Genomic DNA, 21,843 nt, shown 5'->3' on the forward strand with positions numbered 1-21,843 from the left:
CAGGAGTATAGGTGCTTGTCTTCTAACATCTCTAGCATTATCACATAATTGAGTTTTCTTGCCATAAAATGTCCAAAGAGTTTGCAAAATATGGTGATTTTGTTTGTGCAAAATACACCTGTTACAAGCCCCTGACAACATCATGCGAAGATCCCAAGATAGCTCTGAAAATACAGGCCCTTCAAGTATGGCATAGCACTATCTGCAGCATCAGTGCAGCATCCAGGATACTAGCCAAAGTGGATTGCCCTGCTGACATTGCTGTCCTGCTTCCAGGGCTTCAGGGAGACCAGTGCCAGGTTTTTGTGGCACTGCATCATGCTCTGTGGATGCACCCAAATCTGCACTGACCTGCAGCCAGGAGCTCCCAGAAGCAGCAGCACAACATGTGCACAGAAAGTGCAATGCTTCTTTTGTACTAGTACAGCTACGGTTTTAATTGTGGTGAGGAGTTTTGCCCTCATTTCATGCCAATGATTCACTGTAAACCCAGAAGCTTTTAGACAAGAGAGGCCTGGCTGACACTGCAGTGTGCAGCGGAGTTTTATGTTGCTCCTCTGTACGAGGAATGCATTTACAGGTCTCTCCTCACCAGCTCCCCATTCAGGACAATCAGGGTGTATGGGGGTAGCAGGAGAACTAAAAGCAAACCAAGCTGGAACTGTTGAGAGTTCTCAGTGCTGTAAAATCAAGACAGAAACCTCATCTATGCAGCATTTTTACACCTAAGAGCTGCCTTGCATTCATCTAAAAGCCTCTAGAAGGACGGCCTCTGAACCTCCTGGGTCCAAACAGCAGCAAAGTTCATTTCCTTTTGCTCATTGAGCAGTGATGAGGACCACCGGAGGTGCTGCATTGTGTAGCAACAAGACATTTGTCACGGTCTGAGATGGAAATCCTATCTGGTATAATTATTTTATATTAAAATAGATGAAATTTTGATATGGGAGTATAGAATGTTGTACATTACATTAGCCAGAGAACAGGATATTCATCTTTACTTTAATTTGTAGACTTCATAACTTTGTTTGCACTCGCTACAAGATAACTACTGTACATTCCTGAAAAATGACATCTTGCATGAAAAGGCTTAACAAAAGCCACAGTGCTGATAATTTTCTTGTGGATCAGGGAGGACAGATCTCTCTGTGGTTTCACAGACATGGACCAAGTCTCGCCTTTATCATTTTCAACTAAATTGTAAGGCTGTCATGGCCTCACATTAAAGGAAATTTCTCTTGATGAAGTATTTTACTCAGTCATGTGAAACTTGATTTATTCTCTTGAACCAAACATAAAAAGGACATAAACTTCATCTGAGAAGCTTGTTTGGTTGGCAAAATACAGACATGGTGAATGTTTTAGAAATAGGTATATGAATTAATTATTTTTTTTAATCTGCTGCTGCTCACTGCATCCCAAAATTTTGGAAGCCATTTGTGGAATTATACTTGGAGAGCTGAGAAGGTAGGGCACTGAATAATATGTGTGGAGGAAGGCAGTGGTATACTGTCATTGATTATTTTGAACAGTGAGGAGTAAAGTACTTCTCAGAGGACTTTGGCAGAAGAATGAATGATGCATGTGCAGCTGTCTGCTTTCTGGATGGTGCAAAAGCATTCATTTTAAATAATAAAATCTGAAGGAGGTTATGTCTGTATTCTAGAAAGCCTCTCTGCTGCTGTACTAGCTAAAGTTACCTGAGATGACCACCTTCTTTAGGCACTTACAGGGAATATAATCTTGTATTAAAGGCACCTTTAGTCCATCACACAGAAATGTAACAAATCCCTGAGGCTGCAAGCTGGATCTTCACAAATTTTGAGCAGTAGTAAAATAGACTTTTAAGAACAAAAGTCTTTCCAAATTCATGGCCTAGTCTTGTAGCTGTTCCCAGTCTGTTTCTGTTTTGTGGTTGAGGCAGCTTTTCAGGTATGCTATACCCAAAAATAAATGCAATTTCCTGTTCAGTTTACATGTTTGCACTTACAAACACTTGCAATCAGGACTTCAAGACAAATGAACTTTTCAGTTTAAAAGATGTAGAAATACCTAATTTAATTATTTGTAACCAAAGAAATCCCTTAAATATGCAACTTGTACCTTAGATGTGCCATCAGCATTGATTTAGGAGTCTGTGTTCCACAAATTTAAAACATTTCAACAGATTAAAAAAAAAAAAAAAAGGAAACAAAACTCAACAACCTTTAACTCATTTTATAATAGTTTAAAAAATGTTAACTGAACTACCAGGGAAAATGAAAACCAGTAATGGAATAGAGTCATTATTCTATATTATGTTCTACAAGATTTAAATTCCTGTATTTAAAAAAAAAAAAAAGGGTAGATATTTATATTTTTGTTGTTGTTTTTCTTCCTTACCCTGGACATATGGCACTTAAAATTGTGCACAGACCCTTTGTAAAAACAGTGTGAGTTAAGCACAGAGTATTGCCTAGACATGTAGCTTTAACTGTGAATTTCTTTGCTTCAGTACCAGAGGGTCAAAGTCAAATTTTAGGTGTTAACCAAACATAGGATGCATTTAGTTGTTTTGCCATCAATTTTTAGCATGTGAAAAACTTGATGACTCTTAAATAATTAACTGTTTTTAATGAGTGTCTTACTGTCTCCTGGTTTATGTTTGTCCTTGTGGCTGAGGCAGAGCCCTGCTTTGGAGCTGTTTCTTGTGGCTGGCCGGTCAGTGCATGGCTCGGAGGTAGGCACTCCCCCCACCAAAACTTTCCAGTGACGACAAATCATAACTGGTTTGGAAATGAATCGATTTCCAAGGCCTGTTGCCAGAGGTCAAATTTGCAATTGCATGGAAATGTTAAGGTGCAATTGCTTCAGGTTTTAATGAACCTCCAAAAAGAAATATGCAGGCCTGTAAAGCTCATCCATTAGATCCTGACCTACAAATGGCAAGGAATAACAGCAAAGCAACCAAGAGGTATTCTGACTAAGGGTATTACCTTGATACATTTAATTTTACATGTTTTGACATTTAATCCTGATGTATAGGCAAAAGAAGAGATCATATAGAAATTACAAGTAATAGTAGGAATGGCATTTCTGAGGATGCGTGTTTTTTCTCCTGCTCTTGCTTGCCTCTTGCAGCACCGGAGGCAGCTCTCCTCCAGCTTTAGGGAGGAAGGAGTGGCAGCAGCCAGTGGCTGTCAGTCTCTGACTGACACATGGGAAGCTGCTGACCCTAAAAGACAGCTCACCCTGGTCACAAGGACAAGCAGTAGATGGGAACTACCCCAGCCAAGGAAATGGAGACAGAGCAGCATTTCTTCTCCAAACTCATGCCTTCCCAAGAATAAGGAAGATCAAAAATAGGGGTAATCTGAAGAGCTACTAATAGATTGCATTAACCAACCTGAGCACAACGAGAAAAGTAGTTGCATCTCAAATGAATTACCAGATCTTTCTAAGGGGATGATGAAAGTTTGCTTGTAGGGCTGGAGTTATCTTTATAAATAATATTCACTTCTTTTGATGTTTCTTTTTCCTCCAGTAAAAACTCTCTCCTTGCCTGAGACTCCTGAGATTTTAATTTTGAAAGTTGTGACCAGATATGGTGAAGAAGTGACCTCCCCCATCTGAGTAAACCTTGGTTGCTAGTGGCTGGAAGCGAGTGTTTGAGTACTTCCACTAAGCTCTCCCCTCTAATGAGACAAACTTCCCACAGTCCTGGAAAGTCAAAAAATCCAGCTCTGAACACACAACTCCACCTGATCTTGTATTGTTGGGCTGGAAAGTGCTCTTGTCCACTTCCATGCTGTTTTGTGATGCTTGTACCCTGGTATTGTGAGGAAGAAATGCTGTGAAGGATCTGGCATACTTCAGTGCCAGGGGCAAACCAAACAAACAAGAAAATAAATAAATAAATAAATACATACATACATACAGCTCTCAGTTGGCATAAACCTCTTAGCAACTGTTCTGCTGACAGGCAGGGTACACCACAAAATAACCACATATTAGCTGTATAATACACACAGTTTATTAAACAAGCACACTAAAGCGAATAAGCAGACCAAAGCAAACAAGCATGTTAATGCGAATCAGGTATATATATCTATGTATACAGTAAATAAGAACAATGAAGCAAATCAGAGATCTATAGAGAGAGAGTAAAGTCATTACTGCATAGAGAGAACAGAGATTAAGAAGAAATACATGAACAGTCACCTCCGAATCATCATCCAGGCCCACATTTCCAGGTGGGAAGCCCCATTGCAGTTGATGCTGGGAGTCTCAGGTAATTGGGAACATTCCTACATGGTGCATCCACCCATAGGCGAGGCTCTGGAATCAGCCACAAGAGGGTCCTGCCTTTGTATACTTAGAAAACCACCCAGCTTTATGCCAGATCTCCTTGTGGGGCTGTGCAGGCTCTCATGATCTCACTGTTGTCCACGCTCAGAGTGTTGGCCAGGAGCCCCATTGAAGCCAAGTATGAAGGTCACGAAACAGCTGCACACCTATGTTTTCCTGCCTCTTTCTGACAAACAGTCACGATGAACATAAACATGTACACTCTACTGAATACACTTTGACAAAAACATACTTTGTTATGCCGCTCAGTCATGAGAGGGAATCAACTGTTAGCAATGTTCCTATTCGTTATGGCAACATAAATAATCAAAACCTGATTAACAAACTGGTCAGTTTAAAAGGAAAATAATGATCTTCTTTTGCATTCCTGTTCCCATGAGGATGATCACAAAAGGTTATCTGTTTTAATGAATCAATTAGTCAACAAGACAGCCTATTTGCGAATGGGATGGGTTAAGTTTTGTAACCCAAGGGCAGCTTCCTGGGACACCTTACCCCCAGAGGTATCATCCAGCCGGTGGCCTGGCTAAGGCACTTTCAAATGGGCAAGTGCAGGTCTTAGGGCCAGTTCTCATCTAGAAAAAGGGTGGCTGAGCTGCAATGCCTGGTGCCATGCAGGGGGTACACAAGGAAAGGGACAGGAAGGGGCTGCTCTCCCCTCCAGTCCCTGCCCTTCTTATGGCCAGCAGTCATTACTCTGCAGTGTTTCAGGGGAGGCCAAATAGTTGCAAAATAAAAAGGAGAGAGAAAAGAGTTTCTCTCATTTTGTGAGAATCCTTCTTTGAGCCTGTGTAACAAGGAAAGCAGCTCTGTTCGTATGTAATGTGGAACATTACAGTGTATTTTTTTCCTCTTTTCAGCCTTGCTTATTTTCTTTTTTCTTTTTTTTTTTTTTTTTTTTTATTCAAGGGCCAGGTCATTGCTTCTGAGCCTCTCTCTCAAGAACTGACACTTAAAGTGCAAATGAAGCTAATGACAAGAGACAATATTTTAATGTTAATTAGATATTTCATGTGTCTTAGTTCATCAGAGCAATATTGCTCTTTTATGTATTACATGAAAGCAGAGCTTTAGCTTGGAGGAAAACAGGGAACACGGTCATAGAAGTGGTATTCTTGGGTTTGTAATTATTAAAATTATTGTTACATTTAGGAAATCCAGGAAACTTTGAAAGGAAGATACTTAATAACAATAACGGAGCTACTGTGCTATAGGAAATGCTAGCAAAGGCTTTATGTCTTTCTTTTTCCACTTACATGAGCTGGCACTATAAAAGCTGTAGTCTCCCAAGCTCTTGCTACGAGAGCAGACTTGGCTTTTCTGCAGCATTATGTTGATATATAATGCAGATACTAGACCTTTCTTTACCTGGATTCTCCTCTACTTCCTTTCCTATGGTGTATTGTCTTCTTAATAGTATGTTAAAGCAACGACATGAGCTGCTAATACCGTGAAATGGACTAATGATGATGTTCACCAGGACTAGGTGCATAATGTACAGTATTTTCTGTGAATGTTTGCATTCCTTGTGGCCTGGTTTCTGCTCCCTTTGTGTTCTTTCACTGGCTATTTGAGAAGTTGCATTTCACTGCCAGGAAGTATTTATACAAAGCAAATTTCAAAGTTGTGCACATATTTGAAGAAAATGAAATTTAAGGCCCTGTCACAGCAATGAGCTCCTTCCAGAGAGACCTCGTGCGTGGACCCTGAATGCAGAAAACGCCTGGAGAAGGTCACTGCCTCAGCAGGATCTGCATTCACCCTCCCTCCATGATGTTCTGGCTGCAGATACTCACTAGTGCCATCATTTTAAGGTGGGTTTTAAGAGGAAAAAAAAAACCCTAAATTCATGCTATGATTTCCCAACCATTTGTGCTTCAGCTGGGCTTGCTTTTGAGATCACTCTGGGCAGAACAAATACATTAAAAATAATATTTGCAATGAACAACAGGGAATTTGAATGTAAATTTACATATATTCCGGAACAAGAAACATTTTTTATTTAGCAGTTGGTGTGAGTGTTCACACCTAACAAGAACAGCAGTGTAAAAATGTAGTTATGCCTTCTATTTTTGTCCACAACTTGTATTAAAAAAAAAAAAAAAGTGTTAGATCTGTGGTTTCTTTATATGTTGTAGAGAGCAAAGATATAACAGAGAGTGAATTCATTGAATAAAGTAGTATTATAAAATATTTTCTTGGATTGAAACACCCTTGCTACTTTCATTTTCACTGTGTTTAATTACACTCAGGTGGGTTTTTTTTTGTTTTATTTTTTTACAACATCATGTATCCTCCTGGAGGAGAATCAATCTATGGATAAGACTTCCCCATAAAACACTGAAGTTTAAGGGAGGTGGTTTTGTAATTATGGTGACTCAAAAATAATACTAACATCAGAGCTGAATATTTCACCTAAATGAGAGTGCCAGAGATGAAATGAGCAGTATGAGGTCACAGTCTGTAGGTCACACAGAATTCTAAAGGTCTGGGTTCACATCTGATTGGCAAGTTCAGCTGGGGAGCTCCCACCATCCATGGCTTGATGTGGATTCGATACTTCAAGTGACAAAGAGCTGGGGAGGGAAAAAGATCTTGCAGCATGTTATCAGCCCTTCCTGGCTGGGGATCAATGGCAGCACCAGCATCAGTTCCAGAAGACCCTGGGTCTCATTCTTTCCCATCTCTCGATGTATGTTAGCATTGGAGACAACATGCCAAAAGGATGCCAGAAGGAGGATTTATTTTTTAATAAGGGGTAATAATTTCATAACTCAGTATTAAACACATGCACACATAAGATAGACATATGTACTCACACACTCCAGCAACAGCAACCTTCGTCCTGTAACTGCTTACATAAAGGAATAAAACTTGTGTGTTTGGGGTTCATTAATACACATTAAGAACTGTAAATGTTCTGCCTGAATAAAAGCTGTTTGCTTTACTACTTCAGGGTTTCTGCCCTTTTGGGACATACAATGGGCAAATCAAATACACTGGTAGAGGGCTATAAGTGCTGTAAGTTATATTTAACTAAAATAAACAGGCAGATACAGACACTTCTGCTCTGCTATAAAAAGACTGCATATGCTCAATGCAGGTTTTCTTAAGGTAAGGGACAGAGCTTAGGAAGCTCTAAGGCAGCTAGATTTGCCCATATGGGAAGGCGGTCTTTCACTGATGATTTTGCAGACAGAAATTGCCCATCTGCACTGTTTGCAGGTGTTTTGAATGATTATATTATTAGCTCTGTCTGTTCAACTTTGCTTTTTTATGGTGGCTTTAGTATTGCAGTAAATAAAAAAAAGAAATATATAAGCAGCCATCTGGTTCCCAGTTTTTGACTAGCGCTCTTTGTCAAGAAAGAAAAAAGAATTCTCAGATATTATTTCCTAGTTCTGAAACAGTGGCAAATGAGGAGAACAAATCCCCAAATTCTGACCTGAATATAAAATGGGGATGGAATTTTCTGCTTTTTATTTAACTCGCTCTGATTAATCCATTTAAAAGCAATTGTCTCTGTTCTGTTCTCATTTATGCCTCTGTGAAGTCAGCAGAGTAGTTCTGGACTTACACCACCCTGATAGGAGCAGAATCTCCTCTTGCTGAAATTAGAATGGGGGAAGGAATTAAAGTGAAAACAATCACTGTTAAACCATTTTCTGGTTTTCTAAATGGGCAACAAAGACAGCTGGGTGGTGGTCCTTTCCTGCTGGATTTTACAGGGACGATTCACATTTCTCACACATATTTTTTGCAAAGCTAGGACAAAACTTTACAAGACCTTTAGGAATAAAGAACAAGCTATTTGCTATCTCAGCAGTAAGTTCCAAATTTTTAGACTGCATTTAGGTTTCTCTGAGCATTATATTCGATTATTGGCAATAAGTTTCCAGTTAAATATTTCATATAGTGCATAAAGGCCTCTTCTACTCTCAAGCATTGTGTAAGTATAAATGAAAGCAGTGAATTTGCAGATTTATCAGGTGCCTGAATACTTTTTGCTGCAAATTGTTTCAGAGCTGGATTGCAGCTTTACAAAATCATTTAATGTTGCTGCTATATTCATGGAATTGGAATTATGTATCTTAAATATATGTAGATTGTCAGCAAATCTTTGGAGAGATGGTGCCAGGCATCACAGCTATGACCCAAATCCAAATATTCTCCAAATTCAAAAAAAATCCCACATGTGGAATTCCTTCTCTACTATAAAACGCAAGGCTTCATTGAATTCAGTGAAGCTCTGGACAGACCCCAGAGGATTTTCAGCAGGGCCTGGTTACACTGAGCTGGATTAGATGTGTGAGGTTTTCTGCCGTGGTGCTGTTCTTCCATGAGCAGTGTTGCCATGTGTGGGAACTGTACAGGAGTGGGAAAGGTCAGCTGAAAAAGATTGAGCGGTGGCATTTGTGGAATAAAATAAACTATGAAGCTATACTTTAACATCTGGCACAGACTGCCCTGAGAAGCTGTGGCTGCCCCGTCCCTGGCAGTGTCCAAGGCCACATTGGATGGGGCTTGGAGAAACCTGGTCTAGTGGAAGGTGTCCCTGACCATGGCAGGGATTGGAACTGGATAAGTTTTAAGGTCCCTTCCAACCCAAACCAGACCGTGATTCTATGATTCTATGATTCTATGATGTGGCTCTTAGGGAGCTGATATAGTGTTGGACTTGGCAGTGCTAAATTAATTGTTGGGCTCGATCTTAAAAATCTTTTCCAAACTAAGAGATTCTATCATGTTGGTTGGTCTTGGATATAGCATATGGCAGGTAATTCCTTCAGGTTTAGCTACTGGAGGTTTTATAAGTGTCCTCTGTATTTCTATTTGCTATCAGTCCAGCTACTAAACTAAACCAACACACTCATATAGTTCATTAATCTTCTATGCATCTATGGCATTAATATTCTAGTAATGCGATCATTCTATCTTAAATTAGTAGGAGTCAACATTCCTAAAAAGAATATACACTTTTGCATCAACCATATGAATACTGGTAACATAGATACTAACTCTTCCTCTAGGTACACAGTGTAAGTATGGCTAGGATCCCACTTTAATCCTTAAGAGTTATGTTAATTCCCTAGGTACCATTGCTAAGGCTGGAAAATCCTGCTTTCAGCAGATATTGTAATCTGCACTGTTACAAGACCGTAGCAGCTGAATGGTGATATTAGATTAGAAATGGGGAAGGTAAACAATTGTGAGCAAACTGTAATCTGTTGTAGGAACTTCTCCATGAGCTAAGAAAAGAAAATGCTTGAAGAAAACATCCAGCTCCTCATCTTAACTGTGACATGTTCATGTTTGCAGGAAGAAAACCCTAATAAAAAAACAAGCAAACAAAATAAAACAAATAATAAGAAAAAAAACAATAGCCCCCCCCCCCCCCCCCCCCCCGAAAACCCCACAACTGCTTTGATTTGTTCTTAGTATCTTAGTATTCAACACTCTATAGCTATGTCTAGGAAGTCCATCTGGATACCTTCATCAAATCAAGGTTTTATTTTGTGCAATAAGGTCAGCTCTCATGGAAATGGAGCTCAGCGAAAAAAGCAGAGCTTCAACAGCTTTCATTTGTGCTTCCAGTTTAATAATATGAGACACAGCAACCAGGCAGGTTTGCATCATGCATTCCTCCTCTGTGCAGTACACAGGAGAGGTGCTGGTCCTAAACCCAGAAAAAATCGCAAGGCTTACTGATGTGTGCTTACTGGTGTGGTTCTTCTATTTCTAGTTTCAGTGTTATTTGGCAGTTTCTGCTCTACTGGGTTCGCCACTGGCATATCCACACAGCACAGCACAAGGCACAGACACCCTTCAACGCTGAGGACCAGATCTGGACTTCATTATCTCCTCTGTATGTCTCTCTGACAGCTGTAACTTTGGTATGTTGTTCATTTTCCTTGGTATAAAAATTGCATAACTCCACCTCACAGACTTTCTGAAAGTTATTCTAAGACTGGTAAGTCTAGAGAAACACTTTTTTTTACTATTAATTGACACATTTGGGGACTGTTTTGAATTGCTCTGTGATTATCCAGAGCATAATGTAGTTTGTGGCTGCAGATTCAGAAGGGGTAGTAGTGAGATATGAATTTTGGTCCTTTTGATCCTGAGATCCAGTGTGCTTTTGCTGCAGATTTTCTCTGCCTGTTTCCATATCCTAGTTGATCAGTACAAAATGACTAAAACCTGAGAGATGGATTTATTTTTTAACTAATGCAAATGATCATGTTGGTTATAATTGTTATTAAGGCTCCTTTGGGAATCTGTTGTTACAAGCACTGAACCCTTTTGTCTCTCCTTTGGGTCTCCAGGCAATGTCGCAATTTATAAAAATACCAGACCTTAGGCTAAATCAATGTCCTTAGGGTTATGAGATGTTGCTAAATATCAAAACAAAATCCCAGTGTTCCAGTTCTTTAACTCACTATGTTTAATTAGCCATTCCAATTAACCTTCCCTTTGTGTTCCCTCATGTTTAAAGGGTTATATTAAAAGTACTGTAGAATTAAAGCCATTTAAAATATGCTGAGTATATTTCAAGGCATTCAGAAAGCCTCTTACATGAAGCTGTCCTCATTTCAGTTTCACTAATGACAGGTCACGGGGGGGTATTTTCAAACCCCTCCACCTAGGCTGCAAAAACGGTAACAATATACCTACATAGGCAACCAGGTCACAGTGGGTTCAAATGGGAAATCACTTCTGCAGATCTCTTACCATTTTGCTATATATGTCTGTGAACGGAAAGGACATGTAAGTGAAGGCATACACATTCTTGCTCTAAGAATTTAGACATTGCCAAGCATTCAGACAATGATTTTTTTTTGCTCAGAGGTCTGACAGAACGAAAAACACCAAACCAATATTGCTGAATTCTGGTTTCTGAGGTACTCCAGATAATTCCCAGACTTAGAATAAACGGCAGTGTGAGAAACATGGGAAAAGAGTGGGGAAACACTAAACTTCTCATGGCAAGTAGTTCGTAAGATATGACTCCTGCATTCTTAAAGACAGATGAATAACACCAAGTAAAAATCTGTTCAAAGAGTAAGTTGCAAGAATAATAAATTATAAGCCTGTGCCCCCCACTCACATCTCTTGCTAGGGACAGGCAATGTCAGGGTGATAAGAGAGTCTTCAAAACTATTTCTGTAGTCTTTATGAACCTATGCATTTGCAAATGTATGCTGGTAGCACTCTGTGAGGTAGGAGAATATTATTATGCCCATTTTATTATGCCCAAGGGTGACTATGTTTTTTAGATTTATGTTATATTAGGCAGATTTTCAGTTATTATTCTCTGTGCCTAACTCTCTGGATGCATTTTATAAGCCATCAGGATTTAACTCATGGCTATGGATTTTGCTATGGGAGAACAGGTACCTAAAAAATTGCAGAGTTGACCAGTGTCATTTTGGATGTCTGTGGGAGAACTAGAGTGGAAACTATATTAACTATAGTTAATCCCTGACTCCTCTCTAGCTAACTTTCTCCAGCAGTTGTATTGAAAGATCATTTTAATTCATAGTTTTGTTTGTTGGAGGATATGGATTTCTCAGGGGCGAAGTATGATGACAAACTGCACTTACCTTTCTATTTTCTATATTTGGAAGGAGCTGAGATAATTCTAAACCCAGGCAGCAGTGTTATTTTAGTTAAATTTGTTCCACCAGGGGATCGGTCTTTAGACCTTTCTTTGGTCTTTATAACGGATAGGGAAGAAAAACAAAAGAGATGTTTATTTTATTGGAGCTGTGATATTAGATGCTTTCACTTAAGAAATCTGTTGGAGTTTGTCTTTGTTTCCTAAGACAAGGTCAGTTAAAAATATATCATGTTTTGTGTTAAACAGTTTGATGGCATAAATTCAATAAAGACATTGTCTGATGTCCTCACTGTATGAGTTGTATGAGTTACAAAGGACACGAAGAAAAGCAAAGAACCATTTCCCTTTCCTTCTTCCTCTCTTCTGCTTTTCATTGACATCAGTAAAGTTCAACTGCAAGGCATGTGATTGTAATATAATCAAATAACCTGCTGGTGTCTCATAAAGAAGTACTGGTTGTTTAAAGGACTATTCATAACAGACTTAGATGTTTCATAGCTGGTGATGGTTTAAGAATCAGATAACATCAAATCAGAGTATGAGCTTAAGCTCCCTTGAAAATGCACAAAGAACAAAGCCAAGAGCGTTATTGATGACTGGTTAGTTAGGGGAACTGAAAACAAATATATTTAGGATTTTTATCAAGCCTGCTGAGGAATCTCGATGGGAACAGCAATATAAGCCTGTGATAAGCATCACAGAAACTGGAGATACTGAAAACTGAAGAATATGGGTTATTTAGTACATCTAGCTCCATTTTTACACCAGCCAGTCTCTAGTAAAGCAGCTTAAACAGAAAAGAGGGGTGGCTAAATATAAATCATTCTTTAACAGTTCTTCAGAATGTGTTGTTGAAAAATACAAACGGTATGATCGGTTTGTTTTGTATATTGACTGTGAAGCCAGTGCAGGGAAAGAAAGAGCTGTGACTTTGCCTGTGTGCTCAAATTCTAACAGTCCTTCCTGGCAGGGAAGACCCAACCTTGTGTCTTTTTCACAACTCTTCCTTAAGGGGGTTTCCAAAGCAGGTGTCACTACTGAAGCTTGTTCTAGGAGTAACTCTTGCATAGCAAGACCTTCCTATGGTAGCACAGCTCTGTAGGGGAGCTCATGTTAGGGAACAAAAATGCTCTACGAGAACTTCAATGTGGAGAAGCATTTTTAAGAGCAAATTTGGGGGAAGAATAAAAAAAAAAGCAGTATACATAACATTGATCTTTGAAGATGCATCATTTTGTCACATCAGCAAAGGTACATTTGAAAATCAGATAGTTGCCATTGAGAGTGAGAAATAAAACAACAAAAAAAATCCCTCTCTTTGCTTCAGGCTTTTGGATGCACTGGATTAAGTTCATTGCTAATTAGACACAATTGTGAAGCACAATTATTTATGAACCTTCAATGGGCCGAATTCATGAAAGGAATAACGAGTATATATTTTCCTTTTGTAGAATTTTAATGAAGAAATGACATTACTATTCATTATTTATCCACTTTCAAATTGTAATGAATTGTTCTACTGGTAAACACCAAATTTCTGTATTTACAGAAAGGCAGAACATGTGTAGATAATAACACAGTTCAGTATGTATGAAATTCTGTATTTCTATAAATATAGAAATAAAGAAATTATCACCAGGACTATTCATTAAATTTTGAAAGTAGTAAATAATAAATAGGAATAACATTTATTCGTTAATATCCTTCAAACAGAAAATACTGAGTCTTTCTTTCTTAAATAAATCCAGCGCAATATTTCTCCAAGAAAGCTGTCTTTTATGATGATTTTGACTTTTTTTGTGTGGTTTTTGACACTGTTTCATATGCAGCCTTTTTCCTAAATGCATTTTAAATAACATTAAACCAGATCTTTTCACTAACAGTTGAAATAAGAAATGATGCTGTGAAACAAAGATGATTTAGAGAGCCTGTTTTCCCTAGCTGAATAAGATCTTTTTAGCACCAGTCTAACTATGGATACCTGCCTCCTAATGAAAAGATGTTTCTGGACACCTTCCTGAATGGTATCACAGGGGCATTCAGACATATCTGATCCAGATGTGTCAAGATGAGGGTGCAAATGGGGCATTTGAATGAGACTGGAAGGTGCACATGGCAGGGGTGTGGGAACCACATGATCTTTAAGGAGTCTTCCAACCCAAACCATTCAATGATTCTATGAGTCTGTGTTTCTGTGATTCTGTGATTTTGATTACTTAGTCCCCCAAGCAGCTCAATTTGAACTACAGAGCCTACAGTACCCAACTCCTACACTGATTTTACGGTCAGACAACTCAGTAAGTGGAAACCAATCCTCCTCACTGCTAGCAATGGCAGGACCTGGCACGCAGAGCTCTGAAGTATTCAGTAACACAAAGAAGACTGCATGGCTTGCCTCTGATGGTTTTCAACTTGGTAAGTGCCAATATATGAAAGAAAATCCAAATATTTTCCCATAATTTAATTCAATATGACTGGAAAGTGAGTCCAGTGTATCTCCTCTGTGCAGTGTCACTCCTGTCCTCCAGCCAGATAGATTCATACAGAAGAAATTTAATCTGTTAGTCTTTGCTTCTTACTTTTAATTAATATCCTGCAGTTTGGTTTAGACCATGAAGTGAAGAGAACACACAGTTTCCAGTTAAAAGGAAAAATTTGCTGGCTTTGGAAGCTGGAAGCTACTGTCTTACCAGAAGTTTCTGGGCACATACACCAAAATTTTGCAGGACAAGTGTGTGGAAGGCTGGGTGAATGCCCATAAGCCGTAGCAGGATTCATTGCCCTTCTCATCAACCCATCAGATCAGTCACATATTTTATACTTTTCTTTGCAACATGAGTTTCACAAGGCACAAGGCATCTTGCAGCTGGCCTTTGATGGGCTCTTCAGCATCCTATTGCTGACATGTGAGTGGTGCTGGTTACCTGCAAAGGAACTAACAAAGTAATTTCTGAATAATATTCTCCTGAAGGATCATTAATTCATGGTGAGTACCTTCACTTGATGGCTCATCCCTCATTCATGTAGCAATGTCATTTAGTGGTATAGGTTCTCACCATTTAGGTGTACAATTAAATGTTCAATTTGGCACCTAAAATTTTGGAGAACAAAATCTTTAACAAAACCAAAAGATTTACTCATGTTTTGCCTAAATACCATAAAATATTATTCATTTTGATACTGTGTATATGCTTCTGCTTTCTGGTTAACCAGCGTCACCTCTGGTGATCCAGCTTGTCAACAAGTTACAGTATTGCTTTTTTGTGATGGTTATGTGAATGTGAGATCATGAGTCTATAAAAACTGATGAAATCCCAAGTCTTACAGAAAAGACGTCTTAAAGAAAGAGAAAGAGGTTTAGCTGACCTGCAAAGGACCAGTTACCTCTCCAGTGATGTTCCTGCAAGGAATTAAGGCCTATTTACATGGTGAGATGTTCCTTTGATTTAATGACACTATGACTAATGTTTGGAGTTTGATATGCACACACTTCTGCAGGTGCGTAGCTCATCCCAGTCTCTTCCGAGAATGACAGCAGAAAAAAAAAGAATGACAGCAGAAAAAAAAAGTCCAGAAAAATAAAGAACTGTTTTATTTCAAAGCTGTTTCTTCTTTAATGCTGTATACCTAGAATTAGGTTTATTTTGAAGAAAGAAATTTAGCAAGCAAATATACCACTTTACACAATTTTCAGTAGGATTTATCTTAGTGCTCAACTGCAGCACTCAGGCCTTTCAGTAGCTCTTGCTTTTCAGCAGTTGAAACCAGGACTTCTTGGGTGGAAACTGCGTCTGTCCAAAGGCTCCTTTGTATTTTACACACAGCATTTCATGGGTTTCCACATGGTTCTAAATAGCCATATCAGGGCTCATAACCGCCCAGTAATCTTGGCCTCCCTTTTTGGGGGCTCAGTTATAGATGATGGCATGTGGTCCTTCCTACAATAAGCTTAGTTTAAAAACATCTGTTTGGCTTTGGTGGTTTGGATCTTTCTGCAGCAAGCTGCTTTTCCTTGCTTTCCAAGTTTGCTTTCCTGTATGTAACATTTACGTCATGATCTAAACCCAATTTTACACATAATAAAGTTTAACTATTTGATATTTTTCATTTCAAAACTAAATAACAGATATTTAAGAGAATATTCTTTTTTTTTTTAATGACACACATAACAGTATTTTTAAACTGCAAAATGACACCCACTGTAAATTCTTTGGTCTTTCTCTAGCAAACACTCTATCAGTAAAATTTGCCTTTTTTTTTTTTTCTTAAGATGTTTTGCTGTATTTGGTAGAACTAATATCTGCTTCTCCAGGGACTCTCCTATTTATGACAATTGGAGATGTTTTTTGAAAACTATTTGAATTAAACTTAGCTTCCTTAGAAGTGCTTCTACAGGAGCTGACTGTACATATACAGTTTTCACTGATGACATTTGACAGAGCTGTTAATCTTTCTTGACTCTGATGTATGATATCACATTGCAAGAGCTGGAGCAATTCAGTGATATACGCACATGCAAAATAACATTTACCGATTAGTTACGGTTTGTTCTGTTCAAAAGCGAAATTCCTGAAACAAGCTGTTTCATCGACAAAAAAGGAGGTGATGTTCCCTATTAATATCACTTTTTCACCCTCTGAGGTGGTGATTTCCTCCTAGATGCAAGGAAATTCCCACTCCTATGTCCAGTGCCCAGCAGGCGCTTGTCCACTATGGAGCTGTAGCACAGGTTTGTCTTTCAGGCTCCACCAATTTTTATTTATACTTCTACTTTCTCTCTTTTTGGAGGCTATGCAGACAGACAAGTCAGTTTTCTTTCTTCAGGAGTCCAGGCTGTCTGGACCCTCAGGAGCTTTGAAGAGTGTAGCTGCAGGAGGAGAGGGTGCCCACAAAGCTGATGGCAGTCCTGGTTCTTCTCCCCTACCCCACAGTGAAGGAGGAGTGCTGCAAGGCAGGTAAGAAAGCCATGAGAATGGCTGCCCTGCTGATATTGCCATGGCACTTTCTCCCAGCACAGGGCAGACATGAAGTGATGGGAGATCCCGCTGCACTGTGCTTAAGCAGCACAGGCCCCTAAACAGCAACCACTTTATTCAATCATTTGGTCACAGAATTTTTGCCAAGACTTTTGTTTGAGCCTTCTGCAGGATGAAGTCCAAAAGGGGTAACTGTGAAAATGAAAACATTTTTGCCAGATGAGTGTCAATTATCACATCGGAAGCCATCTTTTTGTTTGCAAACTGTCTTTCTATTAAAATACCCCCAAAACCCAACAAAACAAATCCAAAGCACAAGAATTATTTTGGGATTGTTGCTGATGAAATCTCTTATTTTCTCTGAAGAACGATGGTCTTTAGGGAATTGCTACAAGTTGTAAGAAGAGCAAGGTGTTGCAACATAATGTAACATTATGATTTAAATGTGATACTGTCTGATTATCATTTCTCTTAAGTGCTGAATTTGCAGTATCATTTTCTGTACGCTCTTAAGAAACCTAATACAAGAAAAATATCTCCAAAAGATAGAAGTGATGCTTATGAATTAAAGTGATATCTTTGGACTTCATAAATTTGATTGGAAATATAATTCTAAACATGACACTATTTATGTTGGAAACATAAATATTTTTGGTTGTTTTCAAGTTGCTAAATCAAAGTAACATTTCTGGTCTTTTTGCTCATATCTCAATCTTTGCATTTTGGTCAGAATGAATTATCTGTGGCCACATTAAAAAAAAAAGAAAATACAAGGGAAAAAGATTCTTGCTTTGATGAAGTAAAACCATTTAAGTTTGGATGAGTCAACCTGGATAATACAAGACTTCTTCAACTGAAGAAAAATTTATTGATTCCTGAACATGCAATGTCTTTGACTTTGTCTAGAAGGACATTTCCTTAGCCAAAAAGACCATGTCCTTTCACTGATTGCATATTATCCCTTCTGCACTTCCATAGGTCTAATAATTTCTACAATCAAAATAGATGGCCTGATGTTTCATCAAAATCTTTCTCTTTAAGAAAAGGAGAATTTAAGCCTTAATTTATGAACTCTGATCTTATTAACCTTTCATTCAGATTGCTTCTGTGCCTTGATCTTGTAAACAGGCTATTATACTTTCTGCAATTTTATTCACTATGTGCTATTTCAAGACAATCTGAAAACTAAAGCTCATCTACATAACCTAAATTAAACTAAATATTTTCTCTTTTCTGCATCCTTGTTTAGTGTTCTGAGCCCCACGATTTGCTTCGGATCTTAGGAAAATAAAATTATTAATCAATCTGCGTTGATAAATAGGAACTATGTTGTCTTTTGCCAGTGGTTTCTCAAGCAATCCCTTTCTGTCCTGAGCACGCAGCTACTCTCTTTTGCCTCCTCCCAAAGGAATTTGTGCTCTCCACTCCTGCTGCTGTTTCTTCAGACATGCTTTGTTTTGTCTCTGTTTTTTCAATCAGCCCAGATTGCCGTTATTTCTTCCCCCCTCCAAGTCTTTATTCCTTTCTTCCTCCTACAGATATCAGGCCCTTAGCTTTAAAAAAAGTCATGCTGCAGCTTTTCCTCCCTAATTTTACCCTCTTATTTGTTCCTTTCGATATTTGAAATCTCTGTCCTCCATTCTTCATTCCTGTTATTGCAGTATCACTCCTTCCTTCCTTCCCTTTCATTTTCTAGGATTCTACCTTGTTCTCTATCTCAGATCTTATTATTGCCCTGGATTCCCCTACCTCTGAAATGCCACATCTGCTTTTGGCTGCTGATGAGCACTTCTACTTTCATTCTCTTGCCTGTACTCAAGATGAGGAAAGATATTTCCCAAGGATGCATAGCTACTTCTCTCTGGAGCAAAAGCGGCATGCAATTTAGATTTTTTTCCCTTCTCATGGAATGCATCTTCCCCATGAATTTTCAGAAGAGCCCAGTTCCTTCCTCTGTGAGTTCATAACCTGCAGTCTGTGCAGAGTTTGGTGCCACATAATTTCCATAGCAGCCCTGAGGCTGGCTGAGCTGTGTGCTCTCTTAGCTCAAAGGACTGTTGGAACTGTCCTAGCGATGCTCACTGGGCACCCTGCTTTAGTGCTATTTATCACCTTTTTTTAACTTGTTTTTATTCTTTAGGAGTCTGGACACTGGTTCCACTTGTTGGGAAAAAGTAAGCAGCACTACTGGTGTCAACTCAGAGTTTACTGGAGACTGGGGTTTTGAGGAGGACACAGAGTAGCAGCTCACAAGTCCTGTCCGTGGTGGGACAAGGAGCTGGATATCTCCAAAAAAAGTTCAGGACTATGGAAAGATAGAAAGTGTTCCGTATTGTAAGATGGGATTTTTGTAATTTTTCTGTTTACAAAGCTTGTTTTGTATAATTTAGTTACCTTATGCAAAGAACAAGTGGAGATGATGGTTGGTTGGTTTTCTGCTTGGGGTTTGGTTTGGGTTTTTTCAGTACTCATTTTTATATAAATTCCAGGAGGTAGGTGCAAGTAAAATCAGACATTTTTTCTTCAGTACTAATAAGAAAACAAATAAAAAAGGGATTTTTTGCAAGAAGATGAAACAACCAACAGTCCAAACTGCAGGTGCCTTCAACACTGTGAGAGCCCTAGGGGAAGGCACGATCAAGATCACAGCCAGGAAAAGGCAGCTACTTTGACTCTATAGCAACTGAATTCGCTCGCAGTAGTTCAGACTTTACTTTATCCCTGTCTCACAAAACATGCTCCAACATGTGCAGAAGGCCGGGAGGATGGAGAGAAGTGCCGTCATTTCTCTGTGCAATATCAGAGGGCTGGAGTTCTGCAGGCTGTGTTAAAAAGATTGGACTGAAAATACAAGATGAAATATATATATGTAGAAGACACAGCCATACTGGATCAGAGAATTTTTCAACTGTTGCTTGTTGAAAATTCTTTTTTACTAATCCCTGGGTACAGTCCAAACCAACCTGCCCAAACATGCCTGGTTTGGCAATCAATGGTTATCTTTCTTCATAGTAGTATGCTGTAATTCATAGTACTTTGGTTTTCCTTTCTTTGCAGTGGCTATGTACAGCCTTTTCACAACAGTTTTGGTTGCACCAATGAAAATCCGGGATAGCCAGTTCAATAAGAGTGACCCGATACACACATGCACATATACATGTATAACTTTTTAAGGGAGTGCACAGCAGGACACCATCCATATTGTACAGAGGGAACAGAAGTTAATTTGTAGGTTGGTGAGAGAGAGCTTGTGACACTGCACTCCATTTCACATCAAGAGACATTAACTTGAAATTACTGTTTCCCAGAGAAACACTTATGACTGAAAGCATTAATTTGCATTATCCCACGATAAGGCTAGCCTGTAAATTGAGTTATTGAAAATAATTCGCAACCATAGCACCAAGGAAGGAATTAACGAGGAATGTTTTCCTATAAGCAAATGAGCTGATATTTTTTTAGGTAGTTAAAATACTAAAAGTGTGCAAAATGTTATCAATTTAGTTTTTTAGTAAAGTCATTATTTAACAAATTGTCACTATGGAAATAATCAGTTCGGATAAATTTGTGTTGGCTGGGTTTTATCTCCTTACTTTTTAGTTTCATGTGCATATCCTATTAAAACCCACGGTTTGGGACACACTCTAAATTTTTCTTCTACACCTGTGAGAACAATGGTCTTCCTTTACAAATTTAGTTCAAGGTAATGTGATGTTCTACCCAATATGGCAGAAAGATTTATAACTTAGCAACTGAGGGCTAAATTTCTGTGTTGCAAGCAAGTCTGGTCACAGGCCAATTTCACATCTTTTGAACATCATAAAGATTATTTAGAAAAAAAACTCTTAATAAAATACGTTTTTTACCCATCATGTGCTCCTACAGAAACCGCTCACAAAGAGTTAACAATTAGCAGTATTAATAATTAAAATCTCCAGAAAAAAAAATAAAATTACCAGAAAAAAAATATTCTGAATTGTTGATTACCAGCTGGCCCAGGTACCGCCACTGATTTAAATACCAGGTGATTCAACATTTCCTCAAGTTTATGTAGGCATGCAGGTCTGATTTTTTTCAGTTCTCACTCAGGTATCCATCCAGCATAGCTTTGATACAAGAATGGAAATGCTCATAAAATTTCTTATCTCTATAAAAGCTTATTTTTCTTTGCAGGAGCTGCCCAGACTGGTACTGCAGAGAGAAAATGTAACAACACCTCTCGCTCATGAAGACCTGCCCCATCTCCTACCTACCTGATTGTTGTTTGACCCTCTTCAAGCACCCTTCCTATTTATTAGATCTAAAGTTACTCTGGAAGAGGAGAGAATGGAAACAGTGAGGACTAACTTTCCAGACTAAGAAACTTTAAATCCAGATGCTCTCTCTTTGTATTATATTACCATCTGCTTGTACTATAGCAACAATCCTTTTTTTCTTTCTTTCCTTCTTTTTTTTTTTTTTTAATTCAAACTGAACAACAAACTTTCAAATCAAACGAACTTTCAAACAGTGGGGCAGTGTAGAGCCTGTGAATTTGTCCAAGAGACACAGCCTGGAAGGAGACTGATATACTGGCATTACCTTTTCCACACAATAATGCGGTGCCTGGGTAATTGAGGGCTCTCCCCATGGGCTGCAGAGGGTAAAGCTGACCTGCTAAATTCCCCCAGCAGAAGAAGGACCAGTGCATCCCTGAATTACATCAATGCATCCCTGAACTGCAGGCACAGCTTTTCTAGATTAGACACAGGATGTCTGGTTTTCTACTTGCACACACATGTGGTAAATAATATGATACATATAAAAGGCAGGTGACAACGTTACATGTGTAGGTGAAGAGCATTAATAAAGCAGTCTTGAGCCTTGTCGTTTCCCATGCATACCATGTATTTTTCATGG

This window comes from Pezoporus wallicus, unplaced genomic scaffold (assembly GCF_028554395.1).
Source record: "Pezoporus wallicus isolate ANWC-B61680 ecotype Strahan unplaced genomic scaffold, APGP_CSIRO_Pwel_v1 contig_13243, whole genome shotgun sequence".
NCBI lineage: Eukaryota > Metazoa > Chordata > Aves > Psittaciformes > Psittacidae > Pezoporus > Pezoporus wallicus.